Here is a 16,859-nt window from a genome sequence, read left to right as displayed (position 1 = left end):
ACCTAAAAGAGGGAATAAATTATATATGTATATATATAAACGCTAAATACCACTATTCCAAAGGTTTTGATTTTCCTAGAGGCAACTAGTGTTCTTTGCCATTTGACACCTGCAATTCTATTCTTCTTAATCTATTTCTTCGAACCCAACCATGATTGTATCATTTTCTGTTTGGGCATACCTGTGCCCTCTCCAATTTAAATATCAGATTTTACCTATCTGTCCCAAAACACATGATTTCCAAATACGCAAGATCAACACATTTATCTAATGATTTTGAAGGTTTTCGAAGTTTCACACTATTTGATCAAAAGAAAAGGAAGAAGAGAAGAGAAAGAAGAAATGCCTGAAGCAAAGGAAAGTGAAATGAAAATAGTTCGACAAAGTATCCATTGAGAGCAAGAGATGAAAGAGAGCTGATAGGATAATTCTGAGAAATTTTGAGGAAGAGCGGAGCTAATCACTGGCACTGGCGTCACCCCCATGACCAAGGAAGAAATTGATGTCGTCCATTCCACGCCCCATATCCGACATACGCCAAGCCTGGGCATTTAGTTGCTTCCCGATCCTATTGAAGCCATCTGCCACTCGCACACCTAGCCGCTTGATGGCCATTGATAAGTCATCACCTTCCCCTGTGACCTTTGAGGTACCTGCTGCGAGTGATTTGGGACCTCTGAGCTTAGAACTGGCCTCACTGTCATTTTCCTCATCATCTTTGATTCCTTTCCCCTTAGCATGCTGAACCTGTCCCCCTGCACTGTCATAAATAGGGTATAGGTTCATCTCTCGCAGGGTGTCAAACCCGATAGGCTCCCGAGTGCTTGACTTCTTGGGTTCCTGATCAAGATCAACATCAAAGTAGAGGAAAACCCATGTGAGTAATCGACCGTAGGGTAGTACATGCTATCGAGTGGAATCCATAACAGTGCGAGCCATGTGCTTCATGATTATGTAAGGAAGACAAACAGGTTGGCCAGTATACAGGGAGTAAGCCAATACAATAGACATCAGAGAAGGGCGTGTGCTACTCACCTTGGAGGGAACCAGGTTTGTTTTGGCAATGAACATAAGGACTCACTGTGAAGGAGGAAACTTGGAGAGATCTTTATTCTTCTTGTACCTGTTGTTTGTTAACACTTGGAACAACTCCTGGCTATCTTCTAGACGTAGGCTTTGGTCTGGGTGGCTGTCTGAAGGATAGTAAACCTTTCTCCCTTCTGTCGAAACATCAAGAATGATTCCCAATTCTTCAGTGGTAAAACTGATGGAGACCCCCTTCACTACTATAGACAGTCTGAGATCACCATCATCTCCTTCTGACAGTAGCAATTTTGAGTAGAATTCTCTAATCAGAGCAGGGTAGTAAAACTCGGGCAGAACTAGCATGTTGGACCATTCCAACTTCTCAAATCTAGTCTCCACCTGATATGCCATCATTCCTCAACAGTTATGTCCCTTTCTACGAGGATTCTCCTGCTAAACAGACGTCCCCGGGAATGTCCCTCTACCCTTTCAGTGGTCAATGGAGACACCCGGTGGGTGATAGGAATGGCAGGCACTATAGCCGTGTCCCTCTTTCTTTTAGGAGCCATGAGTTACCTACACACATGAGGCAACACCAAGTAGAATAGCAAGAATGTAAGTTAAGTGGGAATAATGATGTGTACTATTGGCAAATAAGTTCACAAAGGTGAGATGCCCCATTTGAGGTGGGAATGATTTGACTGGGAGACTATGCAAGATGGGAAAAATCAAAGGAGGAGTGCATATAAAGGTGAGGTAAAATGATAATATATAATGGGAACGTGGAAACCATTGAAAATGTGTTTGGATAAAGGAAAAGAGACAAGATTAGTACGCAAGTAAAGCTCCACATGTAGTCACTATTGTATAAATGTGAAGGATGAGACTAAGTGAGCAGTAAGCATATGTTGTGAAATGGATTATTCCAACTTGAGGCAAGAACCAATATTGAGAAAGGAAAATGGAAACCAAGGAATTATGCAAATAATCCCAAGAAAATGAAATGCATTGGGGATATATTAAGAGAATGAAATATTGGGAAGAGAAGATAGATTCCAAGGATTTTGTCTACTAATATACAAATGTGTAAAGAACGTATTTGAAGGTATATCAATGAAATGATTTGGCAAAGTCTAGATACATGCAAATGGATTAAGCATAAACTTGAAAGGTTTCTCAAGCATGAAAGAATGGGAGAGCTTATTCAATCAAGAAAGGGAACCTATCCAAGATAACTAACTAAGCAAGTTAAGCAATCTCTAAATGCTTAAAAGAATACAATGAACAAGTAAGAAGTCGTTCCTATAGTGCCATTGATTATTAGAGCATGACTCCCAACCCAAAAGCCTTAGCCTAGACCGATTTTGGCAAGAACTGGGTGTTTATGGCCATGAGAATGCAAGTAAAGTCAAGACATGATCGTACTTAGGATGAATTATCACAAATCCAAGGAGAAATGAAGGAGAAGATGAAGAGACATAAGCAAAATCTCTCAATGAGAAGAATAGAGGATTTAAAGGAAAATGTAGGAGAGAAATTTACCTTGATCAATTGAGAAGTGATCCTTGAAGCTCGAAGTTGCAAAAGAACTCCTCAAGGAAGTCGTAGAGCCTTTCTCCCTCTCCCTACGGTTGTGTTTTCTTTGGAGCCAAAGTGAGTTTTGAATTAACGGTTCTATTTTTGTTGAAATTCCTCAAACGGACGAACGAACGGAATCAGTTATAGTGACTCCACTCGTCCATCCGCCCCGCCTAGAATTTGAAAGTTGTGATTTTATAACTGACCGGATCAACGAATGGATCCACCACCATGAGTCCGTCCGTAGATTCGATCGATTCATATTCTCTCAGACTTTTGATCTTCTGAGAACGGACGAACGAACGGATTCACGTTCTGTATTCGCCCGTTAGTCCGTTCTCCTTGCTTTGCGAGGGAAACACGAACGACCCCACAACACCAATTCTACTCGTGAGTCTGCTCGCTATTTTTTTAGGATTTTGACCCCAGACTTTTGAGACTTTTGACCACCCCCTTGTGTGATGATTCAATGCCCATACCCTAGGTTGGACACCCATTTTGCTTGGCCCATGCATGGTAAATTGCTTGCCTTAGATGCAAACCATGATGTCAGTATTCTTGGGCCTATGTCGACCAGACCAGCCAAAAAGAAATGATAGGAAATAGTGAGTTGTGACTCCCCTCTTACCTGAAGGGGAGGAGAGTTACTCTTGGGGATGAAGACCATTAGATCCTGTGAATTAGTGAACTCAGACCCTATGAATAAGGAAGCCTAACCCTCTGGGTAGATATTAAGAAAGGGAAAGTATTGGGCTGGCTTGAAATGGTTCATTGAAATGAGCCACAGAGGCCATATATATTGGAGGCCATTCATGACACATGAGTTAGTGATGACTCTATTTGTACTTTACTTGGTTCCTCCAAACCATGTTTAGACTCATAGAGGAAGTCCTACACCATGAGTTTATCCTCCAAAAAGACTTAGCAAACTATACTCGAGGACTTTTGTTCTTATGAATTGACCTAGATGGCAGATATGTCTAGAGGGATATGAATGTAATTCTTAAAATTTTGCCTATGTATTGGTGTGATTTATATATATAGGTATGTCCCCTAGGACCTTAGAGTTGTGTGACTAGAGTAATTCTCTGGTACTACAAGTATAACCTTACCTAGGCCTTACTGTGATCACCTAGTTGGACCTAGACCCTTGGTCATGTTGATCCCGGGTTAATAATAAATGAACTCAATGATAACTGGGTAAATTAATTTGCATGAGTTGACTTAGACCTACCATTGGAGGTTGTTTGGCCCTCGAAAGAGAACCATAAAGGACTTTTTCTTGTGGAGCCGTTGTGAAATGGGTTTAAAGATCTTGAAAGCTGAAACTGAAGGAGGTAACAAGACCTTCTCCAACGACAGATATGAATGGAGTAATGGGTCACCAAATGTGTTCCCTCCGTATTGGGAGTGAACAATAGGAGATTCCATCAATATTCCAAATCATTCTGAAGATGGGTGAGGTAATGAGATAACCAGAAGTGAAAGCATTCAGAGTGTAAACCCTATAGTGGAGACTAGACAGGTTGATCCCTGTAACCCAAGGGTGACCAGGATTGTGAGAGTTTGAATGGTGCCCCATACACTAGACTAAGCCACCTGGAACAAGAAATTTCCCTAGATTTTAGACCAAATGATACCTTTGACCTACTGGTATAGTATGACCACCGGCTCTAAAAATTAAAATTGAGCTTGGGTATTGTGGACCACATTCCTATGGTAATGTGACCCTGTAAGGAAATGAAATGTAAAACCTGACCTGTTGTGTCAACCAGACACTACCTTATCTTGACCGACCTTGAATTAGTTCAAGTAGTGGGTGTTTGGAGGTATTGTTGTTCAACAAACCTTGCTCTTGAGACCCGGGTTACCTCAAATTTTGAGGATGAAATTTTAATAAGGTTGGGGAGATGTTACACTCACACCCCAAATATCCTCTTATACCCGGGGTAGTTTGAACATTTACCCAATGGGTAATGCCTTATGACCATAGTCAACCCTGATGACCTTGAACTGGAATTACCATGAAAAGGACCCCCTCAAAGACTTGGAAATGTGGGCTGATGAGCACATTTATGTGTGAAATCTTGGGGCATAAAGCATACATTTTACCACATTGGACAGAGTTACTCGGTGCTTTCTTGTGCTTTTCAGGTTTTAGGTGAATTCTTGTGAAAATGGAGGAGATGATGCTAAGGAAATGTTTTTAAGCTGTTTAAAGGTGTTAATGGCTTGGATACGTAGCCCATCGAGTCAGCTTCGTAACGGTTCAAACGGCACTTGATTCCGAGTTGAAACGAAGAAGTTACGGCCGTTTTCGTAACGAAGCGCGAAAATGGTCTGTAGGGGTTTATTTGCAATTATTGACAGTCGGCCGGAGACAAAGTGAAGCGAAAGTTCGGATTCTAGGAGCCTTAACGCAATAACAAGAAGTTATATTTCCTGTACCCGAAAGATTCCATTTGGAGGGCTCTGGACAGTCCAACTTCAACTTGAGATATCTTGGGCTCCCGAACTCCAAATTGGACGAAATTTGGGTCTATTTTGAGTGATTTTTCGTAAGGAACACAATGGTGAGGCCTATATAAGCACCCCATGCTCCACGTTTTCTGAAGGATAGAATGGGTATTTTATTTATTCTTGAAGGAATCCTAGTCATCACCCTTACTCTCTCTCTCCTCCAACTTCTCAAGGGCACTTCTGAAATTCTACTTGGGATAGATTTATTTTGAAAGATATTCTCTCACCTATGGAAAGTTGAAAAATCAAAGATGCTTTGATTTTATTGTTTGGAGAAGATATCTACAAAGAAAAGGAAGCACTTGTTAGAATTGGAAGTTTACTTTTCTAGAAATAGAAGGTCTATGTAAACAATCTTCTCTTCTTCTTCTTTCTATTTTTTTCTTTTTTCTTAGGATTCAAGGCATTGTAAAAGAGGAAGGAGAAGAGAATATTCTCTTTTCTTAGGGAATATTTCTCCTACACTTCCCTCTTCTCTCTTCTCCTCTCTTCTTCTTATAAATACCCCTTACCCTCTGGGTTGTAAGGGGTTAGTAGTTTTTTAGTTCAGTTTTTAGCTAGTTTCTAGTTCAATTTTAATTCAATTTTTTAGTGTAATTTTTATTTCATTCACTTAGTGAAATTTTCTCTTCTTTTCCTATTTTTGGCTTAAGTTCTTAGTTTTGATTTCAAGTTCTTAGTTTTGATTTCATAAGTCTAGTTTAATGGTTGTAATAGTTTTAGTTTAAAGCTTCCTAGTCTAAGTTCCTATGTTGATGACAAGACATGGAGATTTAGAAGAGGAAGCCATGGTGAGTTTATTCAAGTATTCAAGCACATCAAGGTATCTCATTCTCTAAACCCTTAATCTCGTTCTCCCTTTCCTCTATCTCTCTCTATCTTCTTCTTCTTCTCCCTCAATTTCTTTTATTTTTTTTATATGGTTGTGGTATGTGAATGCACTTTTATTCCCTTATTTCTTTTTATGTGATTATGAAGTGTGGCTGCGTTTTTGTTATTCCTTTCAATTCGCTTTAATTTGATAGATTAGATGCTCATATGTTAGGACGCCAATTTAATCCCTTAATTTTGTTAGATGCTTATGAGTTAGGATGCATTAATTTTCATTAGTTTAATTAGTTTAATTTAACACTTTAATTTGGTCCACTTTGCATTACTTTTAAGTTAATTAAATAGAGTGGCGTATATCTCCTCGTGTTCGACCCATAACTACGATTGACCCGTACGCTTGCAGTATTATTTTAACTCAAACATGGGCCAAAGCCTCACAACTTTCCTTGAAGTTTGGGCCTTGACAGCAGCACCAGAGGTATGAACGGACTCACTCTTAATGAATCCGCTCGAGGATCTGCCCGTGCTGTCATCAGCATTTTGGGGTTATTTTCCTATGGGACCCACATACCCGTGTCTTAGACATCTTAATCAAGCCCTCGGACCCTATGAATCCCTACCCATACCATGGATTGGCTGTTTGGACCATAAAGTGGGGCCCACAGGGCCAAACTCAAGTGGATAATGAGTTTTATACACCTTAGCCTAAACCAAACAAGACCTAAAGGCTAAAAGGTCTAAGTGAGGCTTGGACCCAACCCAAACAGACCCTAATTACCTAAATGGACCTAAGGGCCATGACTTGGACCAAACATGGCTTAAGACCAACCCAAAACCCATTTAAGCCTAAGGACCTAAACTACATTGTAGGACCCCTAACCAAACACACCCTAAGGACCCTTCTACCCCCTTAAAGCTAAAAGAATCCCTCCCATTCACTTATCTCTCCCCCTCCCCAAAATAGTGGAGGAGAAGAGGCAAGAGAAGAAGAAGCAGGAGGAAGGAAGAGGGAAGATGTAGGAGTGGAAGAGGAATGAGAGGGGAAGGGAAGAAGATGGGAGCTATGCCAAAATGGCTGGTTGCCCCACATCTCCTCCTCTTGCTGATCGGACCAAGAAGGAAGAAGAAGGTGAAGGAGAAGATATGGAAAGGAAGGGAAGAGAGCATGAAGGCTCACCTAGCCTTGGACTCCACCCCTCCATTGGAGGATCTCACCGAGGTAAGCTCCCCAAACCTACTTCTCCTCCATTTTTCCATTTGTTTGGATGTTTTCTTGAGCTTGGACTGACCAAGAGTTCCATTAGGACTCAAGGTAGAGCTCGGTCCCTAGTTGGACCTCTAATGGAGTTGACCTAGGTTTGGTTTTAACCCCTTGGTGCTGCAATTATAGCCATGGCTGTGAAGCCTTGGTTTTAGAACTTGAAACCCAATCCTTTGACCCCAATTGAGACCAATCCTTGTGGATCTTGGATCCATGAGCTTAAGCCTAGGTTCTAGTGACCCTAAGAATGCTTAGATACCCCTCCCCTGTTCCTGAGATGCTGAGGAGCTCCAAGCTTGAAGCTGGAGCTGAAACTCCTTGAAATCTCAGAAGAGACTGCCGGCGGATGAACGACCGGATCCATCTATCGTGGTACCGCCCTTCAATCAGCCCAGTACAAACCCTGCGTAATAGCCTGAGCGGACGAAGGCACGGATTCACTCTGTTTGCCTCCGCCAAGGACCTGTGCTCTCGGGTCTTGTCTCAGGAATTGAACGGATGCAGGGGCGAACCCAAGAAGCACATCCATCGGTGGATCTGCTCCCTTTTAAGTGTGTCTCAGGTGTCGAACGGATCAACCACCAGACTCAAGTAAGAAGTTTCGCTCATGGGTCAGCTCGCTCTACTTTTACCTTTTGGCTTGAACTGAGTCAGGGGCGGATTCACCTCTATAGAGACCGCCCGTGAGTCCGCTCGTGCTGTCTTGGTTGAAACTTGATTTTAACCTTGAGGGCCTAGCATGGGACCCCTCTATACCTATTTTAATGCTTTCTTTTATATGTTAGGTTGGTGCACAGGTGAGATTCATGTGAACCACACCGGATGCCACCCGATGCCCAGGGAGATTCATGCCAATCACGCCCGATGACACCTATGCCTGGTGAGTGGGTTCTGGGTGACTTATTAGGTTTGATTATAATATAATTATTAATATTAAGCATGTTATGGTATATTTATAAGCATGGTGCGCATTGCATTTTATTCAATTGTGAACTGTTGAGAATGTGATAGTATGCTCACTAATGTATTAGGCTACGGTGCCGGGTGTGCCAGTACCAGAATCCTAATTTATTTAATTTATTTAAATTATGAAAACTGTTGTATGTCATCCTGATCTGTATGTGCCGTGCTGTGCTGGTACTCGGGTACTAGATGGAATGGGATGTTAATACACCCAGAATACCTCTCGGGATGATAGGACTTGTATATAGTATATCTGTGGCTAGTATGCTTGTTCCTTTATGCTATTACCCTTGCCAATAGGGGTTTATGTGTTGGATAGTTTGAGCACCTACGGTCTGTGGAGGTGGGAGAGGCCAGGGCAGGGATAGTGATGGCTATCGGGGTTTGCCACTGGGTGGTCATGATGGCTTCTACCAGTGCAGGTTCCTTCGTGATAATTGAGGTCTCACTGGGGCGATAGGATAAGTGACCCTCAGTGTTTCTCGTGTTATCACAGTAGCATATACTTGACCGATAGAACTGTGTGTTAGGTGAAAAATGAATCTAACATTAGCATGCATCATTCTGCTTGATATTGATTGTGTGATGTGTGCGCATTCCCTTTACTCCCTCACTAGCTAGTCTAGCTAACCCCGTTGTACAACCACTTTTTAGTTATATGCAAATAATCTCTTGACTAGCACCGTTGGATGTGGATCAAGTGGAGTTGATGATTGTGACTTGGATGTAGACGTACACCCAAGCATTTGTGCCCTTAGGACAGTTGTTTATTATTGTTTAATTTTCTGTATTTATCTCACAACCATGTATAAACTGTATGTTTACTTATTACTAGAGATTGAATGGTTACAAACATTGATATTGTACTATGTGTTATCATTAGAGAACCGATGCTCTATAATTTCACATATTTGAATTTGATTTCGCTTCCGTTAACTCTGTGATTGGAACATTTTATTCCTTTCGGTACGTTCCTTTCTATCGTCATAAGGTGATGATCGGGTAGACTATGGTTTGGGACATCTGTGATCCTGGTAGGTGTTGGGATGATGTGTAATTGTCCCAGTCATACCCCCTATGTGGCAATTATTATTACATCGGGATAGGGGTATGACAACCTAGCCCTACTAAATTGTAGAAAAAAACTTGTGGATGGAAGAAAACTTAATTGCATCCTTATTTTATACGAACGCTAGGTACCCTGATTGCCTCGTTTGCCCCCGCACGAGTGTTATTCGACTCTGGTGCATCCCACTCTTTTATTTCCAACACTTTTGTGAGTAGGATGACCGTTCAACCAAGGGACATCGGGCACGATTTAGTAGTCAGTACACCAATCGGTAGTGTCGTGAGCCTGAAGGAAGTTTATGCCCCTTGTCTAGTGGAAATTTACGGGAAGAACTTAACTGCCCGTCTGATTAAGTTCGATATGAGGGACTTTGACGTAATACTAGGCATGGATTGGCTATTCGCCTATGGAGAAAATGTCATGTGTGCAGATAAGATCACATTCAAGTTGGATGATGGCTCAATTTTCACCTACCAAAGTGAACCGATGAAAAAGTCCAAAAGAATAACTATATCCACCCTCCAGGCGTGAAAGTTTTTGAATGATGTATGTCAGGGCTATTTGGCCACGGTAATGGTTACCGAGGCAAAGATAAAGCCATTTGAGGAACTTGACGTTGTTAGAGAATTTCCTGACGTTTTTCCAGAAGACCTGACCCAGCTACCGCCAGATCATGAAATGGAATTCCCAATCAATTTGATTCCTGGTGCGGCACCGGTATCCAAGGCACCATACCAAATAGCACCCATTGAATTAAAAGAATTGTAGGTCCAATTACAATATCCATTGAAGAAGGGGTTCATATGACCAAGTGTGTCTCCTTGGGGAGCACCCATGTTATTTGTGAAGAAGCAGGATGGTAGCATGTGACTGTGCATCGATTATTAAGAATTGAATAAACTTACGATCAAGAATCGATACCCGTTGCCACGCATTAATGACCTATTTAATCAACTGTAGGGAGAAAGAGTCTTCTCTAAGATTTATCTTCGGTCTAGATACCATCAATTAAAGATCAAGAGCGGCGACATTCATAAGACAGCGTTTAAAACTCGATACAGACATAACGAATTTTTAGTATTGTCGTTCGGGTTAACCAATGCCCCGGTAGCATTCATGGACATGATGAATAGGGTGTTCCACGATGTGTTAGACAAGTTCGTCATTGTATTCATTGATGACATCCTAGTATATTCTAAAAGTGAAGAGGAGCATGCTCGACACCTTATGTTCGTGTTGCAGTGATTGCGGGAGCACTAGCTGTTCGCCAAGTTCAATAAGTGCGAATCTTGGTTCCACTAGATTGGACTCTTGGGACATATCATCACTAAAGACGGCATCAAGGTAGACCTAGACAAGGTGAAGGCGGTTCTCGAGTGGGAGACTTCAAAGAATGCCACTAAGATCCGAAGCTTCTTGGGTTTAGCCGCGTATTATTGCCGGTTTATTGAGAATTTTTTGAGCATCTGGGCACCCATGACAAAGCTAACAAAGAAGGGTGCGAAGTTTGAGTGGACCGAGGCTTGCGAGAAAAGCTTCTAGGAGTTAAGAAATTGATTGGTGACGGCGCCAGTGTTGACTATTCTAGATGGTACCGAAGGTATGGTGGTATACACCAACGCATCCTGAATGGGATTGGGCGGTTGGGCGGTGTGCTGATGCAAAAAGGTAAGGTGGTTGCCTATGTTTCGAGACAGCTAAAAGAACATGAAAAGAACTACTCGACTCATGACCTAGACTTGGATGCGGTGGTTTTTGCATTGAAAATTTGGCAACATTATCTCTATTGTGAAAAGAATGAGATCTTCAGCGATCACAAGAGTTTGAAGTATTTCTTCACCCAGAAGGAGTTGAATATGAGACAGAGATGGTGGTTAGAATTGGTAAAAGATTACGACTGTGAGATTCAATACCACCCTGGCAAGGCCAACGTAGTGGCGGATGCATTTAGTAGGAAATCCCAAACCGCATCCCTCGCTTCCTTGGTTGTTAGCGAACAACTGATAGAAGAAGCTCGGAAGTTTGATCTGGAACTCATGATCGAAGGAACTACTATGCAACTAGCAGCTATGGATATATAGCCGTCAATCCAGGAAGAAATAATTGAGAAGCAGCCCAAAGACCTCGATCTAGCCAAGATAATCTGGGAAGTGAAGCATGGAGTTCACAGGGACCCAGACTTCTCGTTGGCCCACGACAGGGCATTAAAATTCAGAGATAGATTGTGCGTGCTTGGTGACTATGATGTGCAGGACCAAATTCTTAGAGAGGCACATAATTCGCCCTACTCAATCCACTCTGGAAGCATAAAAATGTACAAGGATTTGAAGAAGTACTATTAGAGGATTGGAATGAAGCAGATTGTAGCTCTATACGTATTCGAATGCCTCACATGTTAGCAAATAAAGGTAGAAGACACAGACCATATGGGTTATTGCAGCCACTCCCTATTCCCGAGTGGAAATGGGATTTCGTGGCCAATCTACCCAACACCAAAAAAGGGATTAATACAATCTGGGTGACTGTGGATGGACCGACGAAAGCGGCTCACTTTATCACCATCAGGATAAACTATTCGATGGAAAAGCTCGCCCAACTATACATTGAGAATGTAGTCCGCCTGCATGGCGTGCCTATCAGCATTGTATCCAACAAGGACCCCCGATTCACCTCAAGATTTTGGAAGAGTTTGCAACAGGCACTAGAATCTCAACTAAATCTCAGCACGACTTTCCATCCTCAGACTGACGGACAGTCCGAAAGAACCATTCAGACTCTGGAGGACATGCTCAGAGCTTGTATTCTAGAAATGAAAGATGGTTGGGTGCCCACATACCCTTGGTGGAATTTGCATACAACAACAGCTACCACTCCACCATTGGCATGGCACCATATGAAGCTTTATATGGTCAAAAGTGCCGCACACCGTTGTATTAGGACGAAGTCAAAAAATGGAAGTATCTTGGGCCCGAAATGATACAGGCAACCTGTGAGAAGGTGGAAGTGATTAGAGAAAAGATTAAAGCAGCCCAATCCAGAAAGAAAGGTTATGCCGACAATCGAAGGAAGAATATTGAATTTGGGGTCGGAGAGAAGGTATTTCTCAGAGTATCTCCAACGAAGGGTTTGCTACGCTTCAACAAGAAGGGCACACTAAGCCCAAGATATATTGGTCCTTACGAAGTCCTCAACAGAGAGGGACCCATAGTATATCGACTGACACTACCGCCATCCTTGCAAGGTGTCCATGATGTCTTCTATGTGTCAATGCTAAGGAAGTACATCAACAACCCGACACATGTACTCTCAGCTGACCCCAAACAACTGGTTGCGGATATGACTTACGAGGACCAGCCAATGAAGATATTAGACAGAAAGGAACATAATCTCCATAACTGCATGGTCGCATTCGTCAAGGTTCGGTGGGGAAACTGTCCCATGGAGGAAGCATCGTGGGAACGCAAAGAAGAAATGCGAGAAAAGTATCCCCAACTCTTCGAACTACAAGGTAAGCCAATTTTGAGGGTAAAATTTTTGTAAGGTGGGAAGAAATGTCAAACTTGCCCTTGACTGACTGGAATTTTGGATGAAGGACAAGGACCTCTGACCAGACACTTAAATACACTATGGAGTATCACTCTAGTGGTTGAATTCAGTGGAGAACCCCCGAGGATGTCCTCCTATATACCTGTCAGAAGATGGGTTGCAGACCCATGCAACTGCACTGCTCACAGCATGATGTACTACATCAACCCCAGGTTCTCTCTGTCCTATCCATTTATGTGGGGCCCACACCTATTCAAATGTATGTCAGACCCTGGATGAGGTACTGGTGCAATGCCCAAGCCATAGGCCAAGCACATGTGCAAGCCCAAGGCCTAAACAGCAATGTTGTATTCTCTGGATGATGCACTGGGCGATTGGCCCAAAGGCCCAGAGAATTGCCCAGAGTGGTTGAAATGGGTTTATTAGACTCCAGATGTGTGGGGAACACCCATACAAACCATGAACACCCTCTAGGGGTAGATGAGAATTTTAGGAGCCATTACCCACCCTTGAAGCCATGTGGACCCCACCAGTGCAGCCAGAATGGCCTAGAATGTAGTTAAAAATGCATTCTTGGGAATGGGACATAAGGCCAGATAGGCCTTAGTCATCTTAACACTATAAATAGAGGGGACCAGCCTCTATTTTGCCCCTTACTGCTATTGCTGGAATAGAAAGAGAGAAAGAGAAGGAGAAGGAAGAAGAAGAGAAGGAAAGGAAGAGAGAAGAAGGAAGGATTATCTGTGCTACATACTGAGCACTGATCCAGCTGCATACAACCTCCATGTAATAATCCCAAACACTGTATGCTGTTCTCTGTATTTAACCTTTGATCTCTGCTCTGATGGTGGTATCTCTGGCTAGTAATGCTCAGAACACCATGGGAATGCCTTGGGATGCATCGGATCTAACATGCAAAGCCATTGTATGTAAGATCTGATCATAATATATCTAGTTGTGTTGCTGTTTTCGCACTGAGATCAAGTCGGTCTCAGACTGATCGCACCGCATAGTTGCACCCTGAACAGGCAGTCTGGGCATGGATCTTTGCATGCATGGTGATCCTTGCATATTTTAGCATAGGATTAGTGTCCTACCATAAAAATATACGTAAAAGAAGCCCTGCATGCAGCCCAAGCTGGATCTTTAAGCTTGAGCTCAGCCTGGACAAATGTTCTCTGTGCTGTCAGAACACCTCCTGGCTTCCAAATGGGAAAACCAAACCAAAACCATTTAGACCAATGGATTTTACTTCAATTATGGTCCATGACCATCCCTCATGCATCCTAGATCGAAATCATGATAGCCCCTACTGCAAAATCCAAGAAGAACTGCCCAAACCCGTGTCAAACAAGCTCTGGGTGATGTACTGGGCAATTGCCCAATCACCCAGTGAAATGCCCAGAGAAATAAACTGGGCTCAATCTATGTTCTGCCTTTTTGGTCCTTCACCAGTGACCTATGGACAGTGTGATGAGGTGGTAACTGACCAAAATACCCCTATCCACTTATGCTTGTTGTCATCCATACCCTGGGTACTCAAGTGGGCCCCATAGGGCTAGGTAACCATGCCCAGGATTGGGTTCAGTTGAATTACTGACCTGAGTACTAGTTTGTGTGACTATTTGGGCCATGTGTTGGATGACTATGCTGTTAAGGTACCAAGTCAGATAAATTCCACATCTCTAGATGATGCATCGGGAGATAGACCCGAAAGCCCAATACAAGACCCAGAGAAATCCCAAGTAACATCAGTATAAATACAAGGTAGTCCAGTTAAGCCTAGACCAACATTAGGATATTAATGTAACTTTAAATATTAATTGACACACATTTATGATCCGATAAATTAGGTTTTGATCTCGTGCTCAAGGTGCACAGTCAGACACCAACCAGAACAAACCAACAACTGAACTAGTAGGACCAGAACAAGGTGAGTGAAATTACACTGTGTATGTAAATACGACATGGCTAATATGACAACACAATTATAATGATACTATTACACTATTTACTTAATCCAATTACTGTGAATTCTATTGAATAAAGAATGCTTGTTTGGTGAATTCTGTGTATGGACAATGAATGTTGTATGTGAATTGCTAGACTAGATGCCGTAGTCCGCTTGGAAATGAGGCCTGTGGTAGCCCGTACAATGGAATGCGGTTGACACCACCCAACTCATACAATGCCATATAGATGCATTGGGCTAGAGTATCATCACCCATGCTACGCACCCTTGCCAACAGGGGTTAGGGTGTTGGATGCTTGTGAGAGTGACCATATGAAAGAGAAAAAGAAAAAGAAATGTTATGCTGGAAAGGTGGTTATGGGCTATAAGCTAGAGAAAAGAAAGATCTATGTGAAAGAAAGGATGGATGCCTCACAAGTTAATCCAGAGGGCCGGTCGGGCTGACCTTAGGAAGGGATGCTGGAGCCGACTGGTTTTCTCCGATAACTCAATGGGTATATCGTGAGAAGGGGTTAAAAGTCCGCACCAAAGATACATGTATTGGGGATTGTAGTAGCACTAACCCGCTTTAGTTGTGATGTTAGGTGGCTAATAAATAAAATGAACTACACTTCATGTAGGATTCATATGGTTGTGATTGCATGTGCATGCATGGTGATATTTCATTCACAGGCTCGGTGGAGGTCACGTTCTGTTATATATATTTCTATTAAATGATTCTACAGGTAGATGTTACTGTGGTGGGGAGGCTTATCTCCCAGAAGTGAGCTATGGTAATTGTGACGATATTGGTATGGACCCGGATGGAGGTCATACTGTTGGTACGAGTATTTTTGGTGGTAGCTGAGGAAGACCCGTGAGGGGTGTAGCTGACTCTGTTTTGATTGTGGGACTCCTTTTTGTTTTTGTTGGAGTTTCTCTCTTTTATACAGCTTTGTTTTTGGGGCTCGGGTTGCCTTGCCCTGTTTATATTCTTTTATATAAAGCTGTGTCAGATAGAGTGAAGAGCTGTTGATGTTCTGGGAGTGAGAGAGAGAATGAACTAAACACTGTTGATGTATATATTTTTCCTTCCATTGTTTTCCTTTTTAAGTTTAATGTGAATATAGCTTTCCGCAGCACTCTGTGTTTTACATCTTGTAATATTATGGATGTGTGTGTCTGTGAATGGATTAACTACTTCTAGATCCTTGGGGCTTGGCGGATTGTTGTATTGCAATTCGGTTCACCTACCTAATCCTCCCAGGGGGTGGTTTGGGGTGTGACGCATAACCATACAAGGAGGGTATCATTTTCATGCATCCATTCCTCATAGGCTTTTATATGAACTTGTTCGTTGGAATCAATAGGGAGGTACTTCAGCTTCCCCTTGCATGAATATAAACCTTGACTGCCTGAGCCGTTAATAGATAATTTCCAACTCCATTGAGGTTTATAGTGGTGATCTGGACTTTGACATTGTCCGCAAGGCTTAGGATCAGTCATAATGCACGAAAAAAGAAAAAAAAACTAGAGCCAGGTACTAAGTTCTAACCAGCAAACAATCCAGTATCAAAGACTCAATGAAATCACTTTGTTATGGGTCTCCAAGATTGTCGATATATGGTAGAATGCAAGAGAATAGAAATCCCAAAAAAATCACAAAAAATTGATGAAGATACAAGAACCAACAAAGAAATGATGCAAATAAAAAACACAATAGAATGAGATCAGTAGGTTAGATTGTCCTGAAAATATGGTTGAAGGCCCCTCTAATAATGGACAATACTGTCCTAAAACATCACAGAGATTTGCTGGTTAGGTCCAAATTAATTGCAGAAACAAAAGTTCTGGAAAATCCACCAAGAATAGGGTACTGTCTGGTCAAATAGGAGAAAACCAATTGGAAAGGATCAACAACTTGGATCAATAGGAAAATCAGGTTGAGTGTATTTCCTCTTAGGGTCAACAAACCCCTAAAACTTGAGCATTATCTGTTGGCTTGTATGGAGTAATTGAAGATCTCGAACATAAAAATAAAAAAACAGAATCTGCCACCAGCTTCATTAGTACAAAATCTGATTCCAGTTGGTTAATCACTCCATGGAAATCAT

The sequence above is a fragment of the Telopea speciosissima genome, chromosome 9, assembly GCF_018873765.1.
Source record: "Telopea speciosissima isolate NSW1024214 ecotype Mountain lineage chromosome 9, Tspe_v1, whole genome shotgun sequence".
NCBI lineage: Eukaryota > Viridiplantae > Streptophyta > Magnoliopsida > Proteales > Proteaceae > Telopea > Telopea speciosissima.
The sequence above is the reverse complement of the archived record's forward strand: the minus strand, read 5'-3'. Positions refer to the sequence as shown.